The sequence below is a fragment of the Microtus ochrogaster genome, chromosome 16 (assembly GCF_000317375.1).
Source record: "Microtus ochrogaster isolate Prairie Vole_2 chromosome 16, MicOch1.0, whole genome shotgun sequence".
Lineage (NCBI taxonomy): Eukaryota > Metazoa > Chordata > Mammalia > Rodentia > Cricetidae > Microtus > Microtus ochrogaster.
The window spans coordinates 3,252,742-3,261,300 of NC_022018.1; the positions used below are offsets into that span (position 1 = coordinate 3,252,742).

The window sequence follows — 8,559 nt, forward strand, 5'->3', positions numbered from 1 at the left end:
AACAAAACAAAATGAGTAGTACGCTTATTGTGTACTTACATGACATGTTCTTTACAAAATTTTCATGAATTGATACTTTAATCCCACATCTGGGTTGCAAAAGTCTCATTTTTATCTGGGACAGTCTAGAAATAGTTAATGTTAGTTATAGTAATGACTCCCAAGGGCATCATCCATTGTCATTCCACCCTCAGGAACTCAGTCCTGTTTGTGGGAAATGCAGGTTTCCAGGAAGCACAAACTCCTAAAACAGCACTTCTTAACCTGTGGGGTCATGACCCCTTCGGGCGTTGAATGACCCTTTCACAGCGGTCACCTAAGACCATCAGAATACACAGATATTTGCATTATGGTTCATAACAGTAGCATAAAATTGCAGCTATAAAGCAGCAACAAAAATAATTTTACGGCTGGGGGTCACCACAACACAGGGAACTGTATTAAAGGGTTGTGGCATTAGGAATGCTGAGAACCATTGCCCTAGAAGAGTGGCTTAAATGAAAGTCAGAACAAGTGAACCTTCATGTACATAATATTTGCACAGAAATAAGCGTGTTTTCCAGCATGTGACTGAAGCCTTTCAGATGTCACAGAACAGTGTTGTTGGAATAAAACTATAAATCTCTATTCAGAGGAGGTGAAGGATTATATGGTTCTTTATGCAGAAAATATCCCTAGTTTCTCTTGCTCTCTTCTCTCGTTTGGTTTGAGAAGAAGGATGTCAGAGTGTGTAATGAGGAAGCCGGTTCTCATTTTCACCAAGACTGCCCAAATTTAATACATGTGCTTCAGGCTTCAGTGTCCTTCTAAGTAATAAGCTGCTGGGTGTCTTACTTTGTATTTGTCAAATGTGTGCAAAGGCATTATGAGGCTTAAATTTGTTTTGTTCAACCGCTTTTAATGATATTAATTGAAGTGACAATTGTTTACTGAGATCATTAAAAGTTTTAGTGCTAGGCTGTTCATGTGTGTTTTTAAAAGAATTTTCAGATTTATTGGAGTCATTAAAGGTAGCACCCCGAAACACTTCTGAGAATATTTTTAACATATTTATAATTTTAAAATTCATAATCAGGAGCTAAAAGCCAGAATGAATTGCAGCTAGGCTAGGATTATGGAGAAATTCTCCCTTCAACAGAATCACTTCTAAATAAACTACTTACTATCTACACTTTAAACATTTTTGTAGGTCAATCCACATGTTTGGAATTCAGCCAAATAAAAAGGATAGCTTAAGGCTATTGTAGAATTATATTTTATGTCCTTCCCAAATAGCACATACATAGTTACATGCGCATGCCTGCGCGCGCACACACACACACCTGCATGAGCACATAGAGACACAGCCATACACACCAGCACATGGATAGTCAGAAGCTGTCTCGTTAGCAAGCCCATATTTTACACCTGAGAAGAATAAAGTAATAGTGATAAATTAAAAAACAAAAAAAAAATGAGAAAAGCTTTATCTCATTGGCAATTTCTGGGAATAAAAATAGCAGAGGGATTTTGAGAGTATTTTTGAATATAAGTTGAATTGCAAATTCCTTCACTTAATAATATATTAACAAAGATATTTAAGAGTTTTATTAATTAGAAAAAGCAACCTAATTTGATTCTGCCTGGTTAACTAAATTAGTCCACATTTACCTGGATATGCCTGCAGGAAATGAAATGGCTTTAGGGAGGAATTACCTTGAGAGAGGATCAGTCACAAGGGATTTCCTATTTGTCCATTTCCATGTGAGGCATTCAGAAACGCAAATGAGATGAAAGATTCCATTGTAAAGGTGAGGGACTGTGTCAATTTTAAAATAATGTGTACTTTGGGAACATGGTCTGATATCGAAGGTTTGGCATTTGTCTGCAGGGAAAGTCTTGCCTTAAAAGCAGCGGTGGAGAGTTACCGAAGGAGGCAAGCTGAGGAAAACAGGGGTGGAAATGAGGGTTAGTTGTAAGAGGGTGGCTGAAGGAAAAGGGCCTGGTGATGCCTAAGCCCTGAGTATTTGCTTTTGATCTGAAATATAGGAAAAGTCAGTTCAAGACAGAAAGGTTAAAAATAGAGGCAGTGTTGACTCCCTGCTGTTTCAGGAGGCAGGCTGTGCTCTGAGAAATCACTGAGCAAATTATCAGAACCTCAAAACACTGCAGTGATAAAGACGGGCTGAGAGCCGAAACAGAAACCAGACTCGTGATATTTACAAGGATGTACTTATGCAGTTTTTATTGTTCTCTTTTATTCACCAATTAATCTGTTTGCTACAGCAATCTCAGGGAGACATGAAAAGATTGTTTCAAATTGGCAAAGATATGTATAAGTGGTGTGTGTGTGTGTGTGTGTGTGTGTGTGTGTGTGTGTGTGTGTGATGTGTCTACCCAGTAACCAAGGAAGTCAGAAGAGGGCATTAAATCCCCTGAAACTGACTTACAGATAGTTGTCAGACAACCTGTGCATTCTGGCACCTCAACCCAGGTTTTCCAGGAGAACAACTCCTCTTAAATTCTGAGCCATCTCTCCAGCTCTGAGAAGACATTTCTCAGGAATGAGGAAAGGCCAGGCTCCAAGCACAATCCAAGTACAATAGCAGAAATGAACTCTTTTCTCACACTCTGTTTCCAAGCTTTCTAGTTATGCCCTCCCTGTGATCCTTCTGTCTGGACCTAGGAGTCCTCACAGGTTAGAGCAGAGCAAGGCACTAGGTAGCAGAACCCAGTTCTCTGATTTCCCGTGATCAATCTTTATATTAAGATGAGTAGACTTTAGTAGATTGTGTTCTTTGTGTTTTATATAGTTTTGATCCTTTTGAAATTCTTATTCTTCCATTTTCTTCCTTTCAAGTATTTCTGGTAAAAGAATTATAGAAAGCAAAAATCCTGTGATATCCAAAGTGAGAATTAAATGGCCGCAGGTAAATTTCTTTTTAAACGAGTAGGAGGCCATGTTCTTGATGTCTCTAAATTAACACTTAGCAGCTGTTAAATAGGTATATGTTCCTTATGCAAGACCCCTGAAGACAGTGGACAGTGGAGTCTTCATTTGGCAAGACAATAACTTTGCTAAATAAAAATTGAAAGAGGCTCTCATTGTGGGGTGAATTTCAGACCAGGCTAAACCTAAAATGGGGTCACTCATAAAAAAGTTCCCCATGAAACTGGAACTAAATGTCTTACTTAGTCTTCTAAGAAATTAGGTCAGAGGAAAAGCTCCCAGTTTCCCACCTGACATGATAGGAAAGTTCCCCTGTCTCCTTCCTCGCCCACACAGAGAAAACCCAGCAACCCGATGCTGATCACTCAGTTGCTTTTCTATTGCTCTGTTTTCCTTGTCTGGGAACGTGAGGAAAATAACAATTTTTTGCTTCAACCTTCTTTTTGGTTCTATTCAAGTTATTGAAATATTTATTTATTCTGTTTGTGAATATATAGCCTGATTCTGGAATAAAAATAAGGCCAATCAGATTGTTAACTCAGTCATAATTTTATTCTTTGACATTTGTGTTATTTTATATGCCAGTCATCATACTAGTACATAATAGATCCCGCTAAAAGTCATGCTGAGTTTTTATCTGTGTTTGAACATAGAGGAGTCTGCAAGTAGCAAGTATTTGCGAAATGGGTATACGGGATAGATTTTTCTTGTATTATCGGCTACAGTTAGAGCATCACAAGTATTCACTACTACCTTTCTATACTAATAGCTCCTTTGGTTCCTGACACGTTTTCATAATCTTTCTTATTCCATTTTTTTTTACCGCAAATTAGCATCACTTCATTATTTAATGGTGCCAAGAAGTTTGAAAAAATGAGAAAAAAAAGATCTCATTTTGAGACTGTTCATTTGATGCATAGGTAAATCTAATAGGCAAAACTAATTACAGGTAAAAGGATATTTGCCATGTTTTTCAAATTATCTGTTCAGCAATAACCAGGAATGGTAAAGTTTAGTACTCAACAGAGATCGTTGAAAGGGATAATGTATCAGTAAAGTGGGAAAATTTAATAGAAACCCTTTCTGAAATCTCCTCTAGTGATTGTTGTAATTGGAAGTGCTGGATTGAAAATGCGATAAAAATCTTCAACAACAGGCAGTGTGCCAGCCTTCAGAACGAATTTATCCCGGCACTTTACAGCACAAGCTCTTTCGAATGGTCCATCTCTTTGTTATTTGTTCATGAGTTCATTATTTTCTTTAAACAGTAATGCTGACAAAAATTTGATCTGGCCATCTGATACTGCAAATTCCCTTAAACACACAGCTACTGGCAATATAGCTACATGCATATTGAACAAGTTGACAATAAAACTGTATTTGAGAAATGCAGCAGCTTCACATTTTCAATAAGAAAGAATTGTAGTCACTGGAGCATGGAGATGATGTGCAGAATGTTAGTGTTTCACATGTTAGAAGTTTAAATTTTGCCAAGTGAGCAGTCCACTCTGAGGTCTTCCTTAAACTCACTTCCGGCAGCTCTTCTTAGGGTACTGGATTCCAGAAGGAGTCAAGTGATGGTGTGGTGAGTGAGGTGACATGTATGTTCCCATTTTGTGCTTTTATGGGTTGTGTGTGTGTGTGTAGGGGTGTTTGTACTCTTTTTACCTGCCTGTTTCATGGAGAGCATGGAGTTAGGTGGGTGAGGGGACCTGGGATGAGTTAGAGGAAAGAACATGAACAGAATATAGTATATGAAAAAATGGTTTTTGAAAGCCAGTCAGTTTTTCTGGCTTAGCAGTCTACTCTGCTATTTTTCGGAAAAGAAAAAACTGGGCAGAAAGGTAGAGTAAACTCAGGTTTCTCAGTTTGTTAAAAAAAAAATCTCTTTTTATCTGTTATTTAAGGAAGTGGCAGTGAAGCTAAAATTCCAGAAGGTCAGGCATCCCCAGCTACTGTATGAGAACGAGCTGTATATGACTCTTCACAGTGGCATTAGCAACCCTCATATACAGTGGTGTGGGCAAAAGAAATTATATAATGTGCCAGTCATGGATTTCTCAGGCCACGCTGGGCAGATCTCTTCAGTTTCTGCTTAAGAAGTTTTCACAAAGAGGATTATTTTTGTTAGCTGAACAGATGGTCAGTAGAACTGATTATGTGCATTGAAATATTCTTATACACAGAGGCATTAAACCAGATAATTTCCCAATAGGTATTGGGTATCACTATGTTATTGATTTTGGTTTGACCCAAAAGTATGGAAACAACAGTCCAAGACTAGAGTTCCCATACAGACAAGATATAAACCTCCCTGGCACTGCCCAAGATATTAGCTTCAGTATACATTTTAGTCTTGAGCAGTCAGCAAGATGATATGGAATCTTTAGGATATGTCTTGATGCAGTTTTAATAGAATCAGTCTGCCAGTCAAAGGCTGAAGTCTGCAACAAAGAAACAAAAATATGAAAAGCATAGTGAAAGGTCCTCTAGTGTTGAAGTTTTATGTAAGGGGTTCCCTGAAGAATTTACTCTCATGGGCTGTGATTTGAGGAAGCTCCAGTTCGCATGCACATGAGACAATGTTCAGCATCTTCTCAAGACCCTGAAATATTTGACTGGACTATGTTAAAGCAGAAAGTGGCATAGCAACAACCTCTTCTGGTGGCAGAGTCAGCAGACCCCTGCACCACAAGCAAACTGACAAACCAGCACGAGCATTGTCTGGGAGAAAAGCAGCAGAGTAGATGATTAGATCAGCATTTGTTTCTCCTCAAATCCAGAAATTTTAATTCATATGTACACTGACCAGTGGTTGTGGACAGCCATTTACCTGGTGTAAAGAATTTAATTTGTGCATAAACTGGCCCTTGGCAGCATTGCTGATCTTGATCTTGAGCTGTAGTTGCTGTGGTTGTGAATACTAACAGAGCTAGTGAAACATGGTGTATAGTGTTCCATTGCAATTTTCTTTCCAAGTAAAAAAGTTAACTAAATCATTGAAACAGGAATTTGTTTACTGAGGTTTCTGTCCTACCTGGTTCTTGCAGTCCTTAAGTCCCAAAGAAATATCACAGAGGTCTACATTAATTATAAACTGATTGGTCTAGTATTTCAGGCTTCTTATTAATTCTTATAACTTATACTAGCCCACAATTCTTATCTGTGTTAGCCATGTGGCTTGGTACCTTTTTTGGCGAGGCAGTCACATCTTTCTTGCTCTGTGTCTGGCTTCTTCTGTCTGTCTGTGTGACGATTTCTGACTGAAACTTCCCTCTTGCCTGAATTCTTGTTGCCCCACCTCTTCTTCCTGTTGGGTCGCCCCATCTATACTTTTTGCCTGGCTACTGGCCAATCAGCATTTATTTAAAATACAAGTGACAGGGTACAGACCATTGTCCCACAGCAGAAATTTGTGTTGAAATTGTGAGTATTCCAATTTCTTTGTTAAACACTCTTACTTTGAACCATACTGCTTTGAAATATCATTCAGAAGAATAGCAGGAACAGTCTTCAGAAACAGTTGTAATGGTTGTTAATGTTCACAACTGTGTGTTCCTAGGCTTTTGCTACCCCTGGGGTTTGTAAGTTGTTAACTTAAAACGTCCTTTATAGGCCTAGCTTCTTGTTTGCAAGTCTAAGATTCCAGTGTTTGAACATTTGAAAGACCTGCTTAACTGTACTAGAAATAACAGCATTTAGAGTGAAGACTTAAGCAAACAAACATGGTAACTGCTAGGCTATGCTTAGGACTCTGCCATAACTCTGTGATGTTCTTAGGATTAAAAAGCAAAAGCATATTTATCACAGGAATAGTTACCATATTACAACTGAAAATGTGTTTGTGTTGCCAGATGAATGTAATCATTGTAAATATAAAAAAGATAAAATATTTATTTGAAAAAAGAAAAGGAAGAGATGATATGGCAAATGCTAGTAATTCAATCACTCCAAACGTTTAGACAGGGTCATCACTGTGAGTTCAAATCCAACTTGATAATAAATTGAAGACCAGCCTGGTCTATCATGGAGAATGTGTCTTAAATCTCCAAAATAAATAAGAGACAACAATAATCATTCTTATGTGTCCCCTTGTCTGTGTGTGTCTTGAAAGCTCATTTCTTGTATTACTGGATAATCTGCCACTGTAAGATGCTGGCCTACTCACTTGCTGAAGGAAATTGTTTGTTTATACTTAATTCCAAATTATGAATGGAGCTGCTATAAATATTCATGTATGAGTTTTGTGTGGATTAAAATTTCAACACATTGGGCTAAATACATATAAGTATGGTTGATGGATAATTTCAATGAGGTTGAACCTAACTTTTCCCTTCATAGATTGTGCTTTGCTTATCCTAGCTAAAGAGCCATCACCAATTTAGAACAATCAGTTAGGTTTTTCTCTGCCTTATCTGGAAAAATTTATAGTGTTTTATGTTTTATATTTAGGTCCATGATCTCTTTTGAGTTAACATTTGTGAAACTCACAAAACTATTATTAGACATATTTTGTGCATGTTCCCATGTCTTTTCTGGAAACACCACCCTTTGGCTCTGGAGTTGCTTCGATTTTGTTGAGGAAGCTCAGTTGGCCATAGTTGTCAGGGTTAGTCTGGATTGTTTAGGCTGTTTGTTCTCTGTGGATCTATTTGCCTTTTTCTGTCTACTCCCTGCTGTCTTGCTAGCTGTAGCCTTACACTACATGGACGCCAGTTGGCCACCTGCATTCTCTCTTTCAGCAATGTGATTCTGTTCAAGCTCTTCATACACGAATTGCTGCTTTACAGTTCCTGTGTGATAACACTAAGATCTCTGCCTTGTCTGCAGTGTGTTTCTGAAGTTTGCACTATTAGCAATCTGTGTTTTCACCATCCTAGTATGCCTTGATATGTTTTGTTGATTGATAGCATTTAATAAATGGAAGTGAACAGGCCTCCACTTCCAACTTCTCTGCTGATTGGACTGCAAGTTCTATGTCTGCTGTTGGCTGAGGTGCAAACTTTCCCTCCCTAGAACAGAACCTGGGATTTGGGGAATGCAGGTAAAGACTCTACTGTTGAGCCTTCTTCAGCCATTGTACTTCTGTTTACCTAGGAAAAGCATCTGAACAGAGAGTCAGGTATTCGGTACTTTCAGCCATGGTCTCTGTTGCAGATGAGGCTGATTGTTGTGGTTACATATGAGGCAAGCAAAACATCTTGCAGTCTTTGGAGTAGGTCTGGGTGTTTTTGGAGAGCCCATGTACCTGAACAGCAAAGTTCTCAAGTGCTTCTTAGTTTTCCATACTTCTTCACCCAAGAGATAGCTGATGTTGAGGATCCCCTCTCCTTGCTGTGAAGGATACACTGGACTTGGATGCAGATTGGGGATTGTTTAGACTCTGGGGCAAAGCCTCATTGGCTAGAGTCTAGTAAAACAGTTTTTGCTGAAAACAGGCCTTACGTGAAGAGGGTGGAAAGGATGGACTGTAGGGACTAATTAGAAGGTTGCTTTTCTCTTTCCTTTTTTGGGACCGTTCCAGTTTCTGTGAAGTGTGAAGATTAACCTTCAGTCGTTACCTTGAGACCTGAGCATCTCCCAGAGGAACACTCACAAAAGTGTTTGTCTCCCTCAGGATAAATTCCAAG

The 8,559-nt window shown here is 38.6% G+C and overlaps 1 pseudogene; it reads left to right on the forward strand.

Moving 5' to 3' along the window:
• The first annotated feature begins 1,769 nt into the window (after positions 1-1,769).
• On the forward strand, positions 1,770-5,676 carry LOC101992501 (annotated as a pseudogene).
• Positions 5,677-8,559: the final 2,883 nt, after the last annotated feature.